Source organism: Pinus tabuliformis, chromosome 6 (genome assembly GCF_031772625.1).
Source record: "Pinus tabuliformis cultivar Carrire ecotype Pingquan chromosome 6, CPIR1, whole genome shotgun sequence".
Classification (NCBI taxonomy): domain Eukaryota; kingdom Viridiplantae; phylum Streptophyta; class Pinopsida; order Pinales; family Pinaceae; genus Pinus; species Pinus tabuliformis.
The window spans coordinates 1,584,934,265-1,584,946,701 of record NC_142292.1 but is presented as its reverse complement, the minus strand read 5'-3'; the positions used below and the strand labels follow the sequence as shown (position 1 = coordinate 1,584,946,701).

General features: G+C 34.1%; 1 long non-coding RNA gene across 4 annotated transcripts; it reads right to left on the bottom strand.

Moving 5' to 3' along the window:
- Nucleotides 1-224: 224 nt before the first annotated feature.
- On the bottom strand, nt 225-9,433 carry LOC149264864 (uncharacterized). 4 transcript variants are annotated; one of them, XR_016250273.1, is made up of 7 exons: nt 8,683-9,433; nt 8,369-8,462; nt 7,898-7,965; nt 7,567-7,655; nt 762-838; nt 605-641; nt 225-457 (listed from the first exon to the last, which is right to left on the bottom strand). It is a non-coding gene; the product is annotated as an uncharacterized LOC149264864 (long non-coding RNA). The 4 variants fall into 4 exon arrangements; XR_016250275.1 differs by having other exon boundaries at nt 8,369-8,467; nt 9,151-9,433; XR_016250277.1 differs by having other exon boundaries at nt 7,567-7,660; nt 9,151-9,433.
- Between the last annotated feature and the right edge of the window lie 3,004 nt (nt 9,434-12,437).

The following is a 12,437-nucleotide window of genomic DNA, read 5'->3' as shown; positions in this document are numbered from 1 at the left end:
AAATCATTTGAAGTTATTATATGTAAATGTGAAAGCAATGTGAATGTGAAAAAAATGTGAGTATGCTCAATAAAATTTTAAAACATGAAATTTGAATTTTTTTTCCCTTCTACAAAAATTAATTAATTAAAAAACTAAAAAAAAAATCATAAAAAACATATTTTATTTAACAAAAAAAAATATAAATTATAAATAAAACAAAAAATTGAAAAAAAACACTCCAGAAAGAAAGACTCCTCCAAGATAGCTTTGGCCATGCTATCTTTGAAGGTTGTGAGAAGGGCCCAGTCCCTCAAAAAAAAAAATCTGATTATGTTTAAAGTATAGTTTGTGAGAGTACATCAAAAACCATAATACAATTTATGGTTACATCTAATATGTGATTATTTGATAGAGTTTGAGCCTTTGTGAAGCACTTCCCATCTTGCTGCTGAGCAAGCTCTTCTTGTATTGATCTCTGTTTCATACCATCAGAAAATTAAAGTTTTAATAATGCTCCTATTTTAAAATAATAAATAACAAAAACAATAAAAAATAGTTTTTCAGTCCCATTTAAAATAGGAGGGAAAAAAATCTCACAAAATTGGGAGAAAATTTGATCTACCTTCTCATATATTACTTTCTGTCACAACACTCTGCATCTGTTTAACAAATTTGAAAAAAAAAACAATTAGTTGAATATTTTTTAACCTCTATTTCAAAATAAATAAATATTATAAATAATAAAAATTAATCTATTATAAATTTTATAATAATCTCACATGAAATTCGGAAGACAATTCCATCCTCTTCTATCACTTTTGGTCAAAAGCCCTCTCCCCATCCACTTGTTTAACACCTGTTTCATAAGAAGATGGGAAAACAAATTTATGATTACAAATTTACTTGAAAAAAAAATAATAATAAAAACAAAAAAAAATAATTAACTATCATTTCCACTCAAATAACTATTATATATAATAAAAATTAATTCATTGTAACACTCAAGCAAGCAAATCTTTCAAATACTTGTAACAGTCAAATAACTATTATATATAATAAAAATTAATCTTTTTGTTAAATACTTGGAACAAAAGGTGAAAACGAATGACTTCATTAGTAACTTGAGTGGTCTAAAATTGATTCAGTTGGGAAGAGACTACCGTTTTATCAGTGCAAACTGTAAGACTCAAGCAAGCAAATCTTTCAAATACTTGTAACAAAAGGTGAAAACGAATGACTTCGTCTAAAATTGATTCTCTTAAGTTGGCAAGAGACGCAAGATACTTAGAAAAGAAAACCATTAGCTTTGCTTCCTATCAATTATGATTAAGGAACATGAAGCCTGACAATTTTCTCAACCATCCAGAGCGGGCTCTGTTTCACTCCTTATTTCTTGAATTTCATTCCTTCCTTGACTGGCCAACTTCCAAGAATGTGACTCAGTTGAGAGAACTTTACAGAATATGCAATTTATATAGCATTGAGCTTTTTGGCTACACCCACGGAGATAAGACTGTTGATTTAATCCAGATGGAGACAAAGCTGTTCACATGTATAAGAACTCTAATCCGGTCGTTGGAGTACCCCTGCCTTTGCTACTTTTTATGAATGCAGTAGTTGATGACCTTTCTTTACCGTTACGGTTAGTATGTGGCCAAGAAGAAAGAGGGACTATATATATAGAAGACATAGTACATATCATGTGTGTTACTTAATTCTATCTGTGTCTAGTTCATAGCTCTCAGTTTCATCTAGGTTTTAGCACTCACATTTGAATTACAGTTTAGTGAGGTTCACAGTTACAGATTTCTTCTCCAGATCTAGCTTATGTAAGGTGAAATTACTGAAGTAATAGAAAGTGGCAAGTTAGGTCTTCATTTTCAGCGATTGTATTTTGGCTTCAAAGTTCTGAATTTACTTGACATCTTGTGTTAATGTGGTTTAAGTTTTAACCAATGTCCATTTAATTGGAATAATTGTCCTGCCTTTAAAATTTCATTTTTGTGGATGCCAAAATGGTCACTGATTTTGTCAAGGGTTTTGGAAGCATCAAGGCAAACACCTCACTGATTGTACCAATAAGGATCAACTTAAATGGGTGGACCCTTCAAAGGGGCTACCTTCTTATCTATGCAAACTGCAACACTCAAGCAGGCATCTATCAAATACTTGTAACAGAAAGTGAAACTGAATGACTTCATTAGTAACTTAAGTTCGTCTACAATTGATTCTCTCAGTATCTTTCCATTTATCCCAACATTATTGTGGCAGAGGACACACGATACTTGTGAAAAATAGCTAGTTATGCTTCCTATCAAATTGTGATGAAGGAATCTGAAGCCTGACAATTTTCTCAATCATCCAGGGCTTGCTCTGATTCACTCTTTATTTCCAAGAATGTGACTCAGTTGAGAGAACTTAATATAATATGCAATCTACATAGGAAGTTTGTCAAGGGTTTTAGAAGCATCATGGCCCACCTCACTGATCTTACCAATAAGGATAGATTTAAATGTATGAAGGCAGCAAAGGGGCTACCTTCTTGTCTATGCAAACTATAACACTCAAGCAGTCATTGGTAACTTAGGTTAGTCTACAATTGATTTTCTCAGTATGTTTCCACTCAACACAACATTATTGTGGCAAAGGACACAAGATACTTCAAATGAAAAACCTGTTAGTTTTGCTTCCTATAAAATTGTGACCAATGAATCTGAAGCCTAACAATTTTTTCAATCATCTAGGGCTGGCTTTGTTTCACTCTTTATTTCTTAAATTTCACTCCTTAAACCTTGACTAGCCAACTCCTAGGAATGTGACTAGGTTGAGAGAACTTGACAGAATATGCAATTTATATAGGGAGTCTGTCGAGGGTTTTGGAAGCATCATGGGCACACCTAACCAATCTTACCAATCAGGATCGATTCAAATAGATGGAGGCTGCAGAAGGTCTCCCTTCTTATCTATGTAAACTATAACACTCATTCAGGCATCTATCAAATACCTGTAACAGAAAACAAAAATGAATGACTTCATTAGTAACTTAAGTTTGTCTACAATTGATTTTCTCAGTATATTTCCACTTAACACAACATTATTGTGGCAAAGGACACAAGATACTTAAAATGAAAAACAGTTAGTTTTGCTTCCTATAAAATTGTGACCAATGAACCTTAACCCTAACAATTTTTTCAATCATCCAGCGCTGGCTTTGTTTCATTCTTTATTTCTTAAATTTCATTCCTTAATCCTTGACTAGCAAACTCCCAGGAATGTGACTAGGTTCAGAGAAATTAACAGAATATGCGATTTATGTAGGGAGACTTGTCAAGGGTTTTGGAAGCATCATGGCACACCTAACCAATCTTACCAATAAGGATGGATTCAAATGGATGGAGGCTGCAGAAGGGGTCCCTTCTTATCTATGCAAACTGTAACACTCAAGCAGGCATCTGTTAAATGCTTGTACACAAGGTGAAACTATATAACTTCATTGCTAACTTATTTTTTTCTAAATTAATTCTCAGTATATTTCCATTTATCCCAACATTATTGTGGCAAATACAAAATATTAAGAATGAAAATCGTCTAGTTTTGCTTCCTATCAAATGGTGATCAAAGAAGCTGAGGCCTCACAATTTTCTCAATCATCCAAGGCTGGCTCTGTTTCACTCTTTATTTTTTGAATTTCACTCTTTGTTTCTTGAGTGGCCAACTCCCAAGAATGTGGCTCAGTTGAGAGAACTTGATATGCAATTTATATAAGAAGTTCTGTCAAGGGTTTTGGAAGCATCATGACAAACCTCACTGATCTTATCAATAAGGATCAATTTAAATGGATGGAGACTGTAGAGGGGGGCTACTGACACATGAAAAAGGCCCAGCCCTCTATTTGAACTTCCAAATTTCTCAGACTTTTTAAGTGAAATATGATGCTTTGAGCAGTGACATGAATACTATGGCCATGCAAATCAGCAGCCTATAGCTTTTCAAAGTAGAAATTGATTGACAAGGAGCAGTTGTTATACATCTATGACAAGGAAATGTTGACCCTTATGCATGTTATGGAAAAATTCAAGCCATATTTATTGGGACAATGCCTCAAAATCCAAATAGAGCATGAAACTCTGGAATATTCATTTTCCTAGTGGAATTTTGGTGAATTTGGAAAGTAAACTACAAGGTTTTTAGTTTGAAATTCAATATAAGTGCATAAATAATGCTTCAGCTGATTTCTTAGCTATGTTATCTGAGCTATGTGCGATATCTAAAGTAGAACTGGAATGCAGAAAAAATTATTAGATGAATATGCAAAAGATGAGAGGGTTGTTTATTTGCTGCAAAACTAAAAAAGGAACCAACACTAGGGCAATGGGTAAACATTTTCAGGCAATCTGATTTTTTAATAAGAATTGCACATATATAGTACCGAAATTTATATTTTTAAGAAGGCAGTGAATTGGGTCTGTTATGGGTTAATAGCTATGTGTCAACCCACCATTCCTAATTATTGGGTGCATGGTAGGTGATAATCGCAATAAAAATCTTCTCACCATTGGCATCCAACTAACAAGAATGCCAGGTTCACCTAAATGTGCCTGCTGCTCTTGCACCCTTTCCTCCCCATCCAGAATAACCCTCTTGATCGTAGCTTCATAGGTTGATCAATTTCATTGACATTCTACTTTCTACACTTATTTCTCTTAGTTGAAGGGAGAACCCCAACAGAAGGGACAAAAAGTAGAAAACTAACCCCAACAGCTTGGTTTGATGGCTCATAATACTAACTCACCATAACCTCATAAGATAGGCTAATGGAAAGGTTCAAAAGGGTGAGTTACAACGAATTAGGTTGCATCATCCACCTAAATCCATGCTCATTTCTGGCTTGATGTTTCATCTACCTTACTTGTGGAATTTTGACACCTTTAAGATCCCTTACTAGTTCATTCATGAAGTAGCCTTAAAGATACATTTTAGATCAATTAAATTTCTACCTTACTCGTTGATTTATGACACCTTTAATGTCCCTTACTGGCTCATTCCTGAAGCAAGTTTAAGGATACATTTTAAAACAATTAAAAAAAGTTAAAAGACTAACGGAATCTAACTTAATGCACCCTATATACATTAGGCTCCTATATTATAACTGCGAACACATTGAAGGGACCCTTTGTCTTATTCCTACATACGTATGTTATAAACTTATATGTTAAAGGCTACTATGTTACTTTATGGTCACAAAATTTTAAATAGTGGAATTAAAATGTTCAAAGAGTGCAAACCTTTTTACATTCTCTTTGTCCACTTTAGCAAGAGATGGACTAAGAGGTATCTACCATGGTTGGATATTATAGGAGGAGGGAAAAAGACTATGTAGATGGATTCTTTTTGGTAAACTCTTTCATGCACTAACCTTTTACCTTTTAGGAGGGTTATGTCCTTAAGTTATCCATTTCAACAAACTCATCAATGGATAACCAGGCACTTCCTTATGGGTAAACCCTCACATTGCTTTAAGAAAAAATAGATAGATGGAATTTGTTATGGGTATAAGATATATGAATGGAATTGGATAATTAAAAATGAACTGGTAAATCTTATAATATTGTTGAATGGAGAGAAATGGATTGTTGTGTTTGGGAGTTTTTTGATGTTACAAAATATTTTCTTATGTTTGGGAGATAAGTTAATTGCTTTGGCTCAACTGTTTCTGTCCCTAAAGGAAGATTATCAATGGATACAAGATACTCCATTCTTACTCTCTAATTTTAGCAGTCACTGACATAAATAAACACACTAGAAACACAAGGAGTTGGGTTCCCTCCATATAAGATCAATATGCATAGGAATGCAATGCTTAAAGACTAGGGTAGTACTCTCTTAAATTGAAAAATATAAAAGGCATTTTTATGGGCCTTGGCTACAAAAATGTTCGTAGTATACTTAATATGAAGGAAAATGTAGGAACTATATTTCTTTTTCCAAACCATAACGTAGGTATTGATTTTGGACAAAGATAGGTGAATCTTCTTAGAGTTAATGTTCTGTAGAATAAAAGGAATGAGCCTACCTTGAACTACTCATTAGAAAAATTCACATACCTAGGATTTGCTTAGAGTAAGACTAAAGAGAGGTGCTAACCCCTGCTAAGTATTTGAACCTTGTTTCCTTAGCTAGGTTAGGTCACCCCTAGCACACCTATTGTTAGTTCATCCCATGCTACTTACTTACACTTAGATAGGTAAGGAGTCACGACACATTTGAGAAACCATAATTTTTTAAATAGGTCCTGATTCAAGTGTTTGCTTACATAATGGGGTCTTGCTGAATCCAAATGTCTTCATACAAGTCTTGCTTCAATGTGTTTTTACATAGGTGGTGTGTTTCCATCTAATGCAAGCTTGACTAGGCAGGTCTCATTTCATCCATCTTGGATGGCATAGGAGCAATGTTTCTCCCAAACTAGTAAGTCTATCCATCATCCCTAAAGCCACTTTGTTCAAGCTGATTAAGAAAAATAAAGAATGGAGATTGATGAATATGGTTGTTGCGAGTCATTGATTGGTTAATAATCTCACCCCAAATGTGTGTTACTTTATAAGTTCAAGATGGCATGGATTGTGGGTTGCTCAGCTAAATAGGGAACCTCCAATGACCAAATTCTATATGCAAAATGTCTCAGATAAAAGAATTATAATAGAACTGGAATAAAATTTAACTCAAGTATTGAACTTCTACAAACAGTAACTAAAAAGAAAATTCTGGAAACCCAAAATTTTCTTTAAGTTTCAGTATTAGAAGGTTTACCCTAGCACAAATTGACTGTTACAGGTCACTGAATGGTTAATGATCTCACCCCATAATATGTTAGTTTATAAGCTAAACATGGCGGACTGTGGGTCTCTAGCCTAAATAAAAAAACGTCCAATAAACAAAATCTGTTTGCAACATGCAGTGAGAAAAATTATAATAAAATTGAAATAAAATTTTACCCACATATTAAACATTTGCAAACAGTTCCTAAAATAAAATTTCTAGAAACCCCAAATTCTTCTTCAAATTTAAGAAACAGAGGGTCTTATGATGGCACTACTCAACATCAATATATTGAACTTTGACAAACTACTCATGAATAAAACCTATGACAACCAGTAAAAAAAATAAAATCTGTGGATAAAAAGACATTCAATGACCAAAATATATTTGCAACATGCAAGGAGGAAAATAATTATAATAAAATTGAAATTAAATTTTACTCACACATTAAACATATGTGAACAATTCCTATAAGAAAAATTCTAGAAATCCCAAATTCTTCTTCAGATTTAAGCATCAGAGGGGTTTTATGCAAGCACTACTGAGTATCAATATATTGAAATTTGATAAACAATACTCTAGAATAAAACCCTATGATAACCATTACAAAAAATAAAATCTAAAGACACTTAATAACCCAAAAAAAATCAAAGACTACTAAATTTTTCCACACCAGTATGTATCTAAACAGTAAACTGAATAATTACATCTAGCCCTGGTTAAAAATTATTTAAATATTGACGGAAACCAAAAGTTAATGCTCACCTTCAATCTAAAAATAAACAGCATTTGTGTTTTTCACCACTATTAACTCGTGCTCTAATTCTCCCTTCCTGTTATAGCTTTTCCATACTCTGCACTTAAAGAGGAAACACCACAAGTTAACGCAAAAAGAAAACAGGATAAAATGTTCTACAAAGTAACCTATCCATGAGCTACATTGTGATTTAAAAACTCAGATAATGAACTATTACCTGAAGGAAGAACCCTTACATGCATAGTGTGTTTGGATCTAAACCCTAAGCTTGCTAAGTAAGCCTACCCTACCCTCATTAAAAATTAATCAGATATGAGAGAACCAAAAGTTAATGCCCACCTGCAATCTAAAAAATACACAGCATCTGGTGGTGGTATAATTCTTCCTTCCTGATCATATAATGCTTCCTTCCTCAAGGAAACAGGACAAGTTAATCCAAAGAAAAAGACAACAAGATAAAATGTTCTACAAACAGTTTCTAAAAGAAAAATTCTAGAAACCCCAAATTCTTCCTTAGATTCAAGGATCAGAGGGTTTTATGCTGCACTACTCAACATCAATATATTGAACTTTGACAAAACAATACTCAATAATGAAACCCTATAATAACCAGTACAAAAAATAAAATCCAAAGACATTAAATAACCCAAAAAAAAAACATGAAAGATTATGAAAATTTTCCCAACCCTTGCATGCATGCATAGTGTGTATGTACCTAAACCCTAATAGTATTAAGTACACCTAACTTTCCTCATTAAAATTTAATTAGAAATTAATTAAATAGGAGAGAAACCAAAAGTTAATGCTCACCTGCAATCTAGAATTTACACAGCATCTGTGTTTTTCCACCACTATTAACTGGTGGTATAATTCTTCCTTCCTGGTAGTATAGTTCTTCCTTCCTCTGCACTTGAAAAAGGGAACAGAACAATTAACCCAATGGAAAAAAAATAGGATAAAATGTCCTACAAAATACTCGTATATATTCAGTAAACAATACAAAATACTCGTATATATTCAGTAAACAATGCAATACATATTGACTTAAAAATTCAGATAATAACCTATTACTATCAAAATTTTAAAATAACAAATAAAATAATATATGCCTTCTCAATTTTCACCATTAAATCAGTCATCCCATCTTATATTCTTGGCTTCTTGGCAGCCTCACTCACCCAATCAACCCTCTTAACCCCCCAACCAACCAGTGTTCACCTCTCAAGCCAGAACGCAGAACCAAATAAGCAGCAAACAACCAAATAAACAGCAAACAACCAAATCCAGAATAACATACCATTTTCAAAACAAAAACAAAATAAATAAATAAATAACTAAAATGCACAAGCAAAATTCAAAGTATAAACAAAAATGCACAAGCAAAATTCAAAGTATAAGCAAATAATCATGGCCATGCTCCAAAAAGAAAAGAAAATACAATATTAAAATCCAAATTCTAAAACACAAAATTCTACTCTACTACCTAATTTCTTCAACCCTTCTCCAACAAACCCAAAATATGTTCTACTCTGCTAGCTAATTTCTTCAACCCTTCTCCAACAAACCCAAAATATGTTTACTCTATCTACTACCTAATTTCTTCAGCCCTTCTCCACTCTCCTTCTCCACTTAGCAGCCAAGTCGAAACACAGATACTCTACACCATCTCCCAGCCATGAAACGTAGCTTGCCCACCAACTCCCAGCCATGAAAGCCGATACTGGCCACTCATCTTCCTATGTCTATCGGCCAAAGCTTGCAAGTGCGATTTCCCTTTCTTTTGCCGTCTAAATGTAATAATGATATATCGGATTTCAAATGCATTCGAGTTTTTCCTTCTTTCAAATCCGCCAAATGCGCACAGAGCCCAATGTAGCCGTAGAGTATTAAATTTTGAAATCGGCCTAGAGTAAGTGACATGGAATATGATCAAGTAAGTTACGATCGAATTGTATGCGAGCAAGTGACGTGGATTTGGAATGACAACTTTATTTGGATTTGAAAGTGACGTGGATTTGGAAGACATAGTTAAACATAATTTTAAAAAATGACCCATTAAGTATGTTAAAAAAATCGTTTGTAACACATTTTTATTATGAGAAACCGATGAATCACTAGTTAAAATATATATTTTTTATAATATGTTTAACATTACTAATTGTGTGTGTATTTTAACCTTATTCAACCCATTTTTTTTCTGCGAAGGACAACACATTGGTTCACATAACCACAACCCAAAAGTCTCAAAACCAACCTTAACTAGACTTGATCCTTTCTCCTTCTTGGTTGCTGACTCGTCCTCCTATTTCAATCTTCACATGAGGGATAAGTGTCTTGATTGGGTGAGGAATGAGGGTCCTCCTCACTCCTATTTATATCATTCCTTAGGGTGACGTTTAACCTTCTCAAATTGTCTCCTCAATTCAAGGCTCACTTAAAACTTAAGACAAGTTCCCCCACATAATCAAATAAAATTTATGTTCATTCTATCCACAAGGCCTCTCTTGTGCTACAAGCGTCCCCTTGTTCCTTTAAGGGTGCCTTACAATCAAGTGCCAAGTGTCCAAAACATACACAATTTCACACATGCAAGCTTGGGTGCAAAGCCAACACGTTTGGGTTCTTAGCCCACAAGTGACTTAGTGGTGCCAATTTCTCCACAACCCTGTAGGCTAGGGTTTGGAGTACCTCCCAAGTTACCAATCTTGACATGTTCAATATGTTTAAATTTGATTGGATCCCTCTTACAAAAAGGATTATTTATGTTGTGATAACATTGATTGCATTATTCCTACTAGAATTACGTCTAGTTTAAAAAAAAATTATATACTTGGAGATATAGCATGAAATATAAATGATTGGAATTAAGTTGGTTCACAAGTTCATGCCTTCAACTCTATTTTATTTTCTATTAGAATTCTAATATTTTATTTTCTATCTACTGCAGATGGTTGATTCAAGTGAGCAGAATACGTAAAATACAAAATGGATTATCCCCCTTTTAATAAAAAATCTCAAAGCGAGGTTTGTTTCACATTAAGATTGATTGTTGCGTTCAACTCTCCACTTTAACTTGTAAGTGGAATACAATGATTTATCATTTTGTCACGGTTTTGAGGTAGTATGATCTTGTTCATCGGTGTGAGATTCAATATATTTCCTAGAACTTTGATATGAAAGAAATGGAAATGTCACATTGGATTATTTTTCATGATTGTTGATGTTCAAATATTAGCAAGGGAGGGTAGGTATGTGTATGGTTAATTCATCACTTTGTATATGTATCTTTAAGCTCCATGGTTTATTCGTGATCTGATATATAATATTACTTTGTGCAGCGAGTGACTAGAATTGTAGTGTTTGGGAGGGTCGAGTGGAGAAGATAGCTTAGGAAATGTAGATGCAGCGCAGAGCATGGGTGAGTCATGTTGTTTTCCAACAAAATGTTGTTATTATTATTTGTTAGTTTGATGTTTTCTCCTTCTATCATGGCTCTCGGGTAGTACCACTTAAATAATGGTTTTACATACACATAAAATGGTATGTTTAAATTTATATGCTAATTTGGTCCACATCACACACACAACCCCACACAATGTTGTACTAGGGATCATGGCCCTCATACAATCATTGATACAAGTAATAGAAACTAGGGTTTGGTGTCAACAACTTTGACCACCAATCTACCCTTAACAAGATGCACTTACTTACTTGTTGATCTAGTGCACTTCACAACTCCACTAGTTGTATCGTGAACGCATCTTCCTGGTACGTTGGCTCCTGGTCTGCAACAACACCAATCTACCTCTATCAATGGTATTTCTCCTTTAGGTGACTAAATACGACTCGAATCTGCCCTCCAACTCTATCTTTAGTCTATCAACAACCAAGACATAAGATTTTATGTTGAGTTGTTCACAACTCAGTTTGTGAGCAACTCTAGACTACCCACTACTTCTCCTCGTCTCCTTTGGGACTACTTGCACACTAGCTGCTCCTTTGTCCTTCAAGAAGACAACTCTTAGGGGCGTCTTTTGTTTCCTACTTGTGTTGCTTCAATGAGACAAAATTATGGCATGGAGGGCTTCCACCTATTATTGTCAATAATCCTTCTCCAACAACAAACTTGCGCTAGTCAAAGTGCTCCATTGACCTCCTCCTTTTCCTGAGCATCCCTTCTTTTTCTGTTCTCCTCAAATTCCTTCTCAAGTGAATTTACTTAGGGCATGAAGCAAGCCACTACAACCCTCTGAAAACTGTTCTTTTGGATACTCCAAATACTATCCTAAACTAGGACTTTGTAGACATCCTCTTATGTTCTCCAAAACCCTTGGATTAGTGTGAGACTTTTTTTCTTTCTAAAGAACTCAACCCTAAGTGGGGAAACCTAAAGCAGATCCAACCTACCTACAAACGACTCCAAGATCTTTTTATTTTTTGGCTCCTAATATAGATGAATGCAGCCTAACCTTGGCTGCCGAGTAGGCTACTTGACCCTTGAATGGTCATAATTTCGTCCATTTGGAATACTAAAAAAATCTCGGCAAAGGGGAGGTTTGCAATTTTTTATTTGTTGTTGTCTACATGATTTTTGTTGCTGTTGAAGTTCATGCCTTCAAACTCTCTAGTTTGACTTTTATTAGAAATCTAATATTTTATTGTGTATCTATTACAAATGGCATGTTCTACGGGAAATACAAAATGGACTCTCCCCTTTTATATAATAATCACAAAGTAAGGCATGTTTCTTGTTATGATTAATTATTGCATACCCTTTAGTTTAACTTATATAACGATTCTAATAGCTTATTGTGTATCTTTTATAGATGGTTGGTTTTAATGAGCATGGGCGAGTGGAATATAAGAGAGTGTCCGCCGT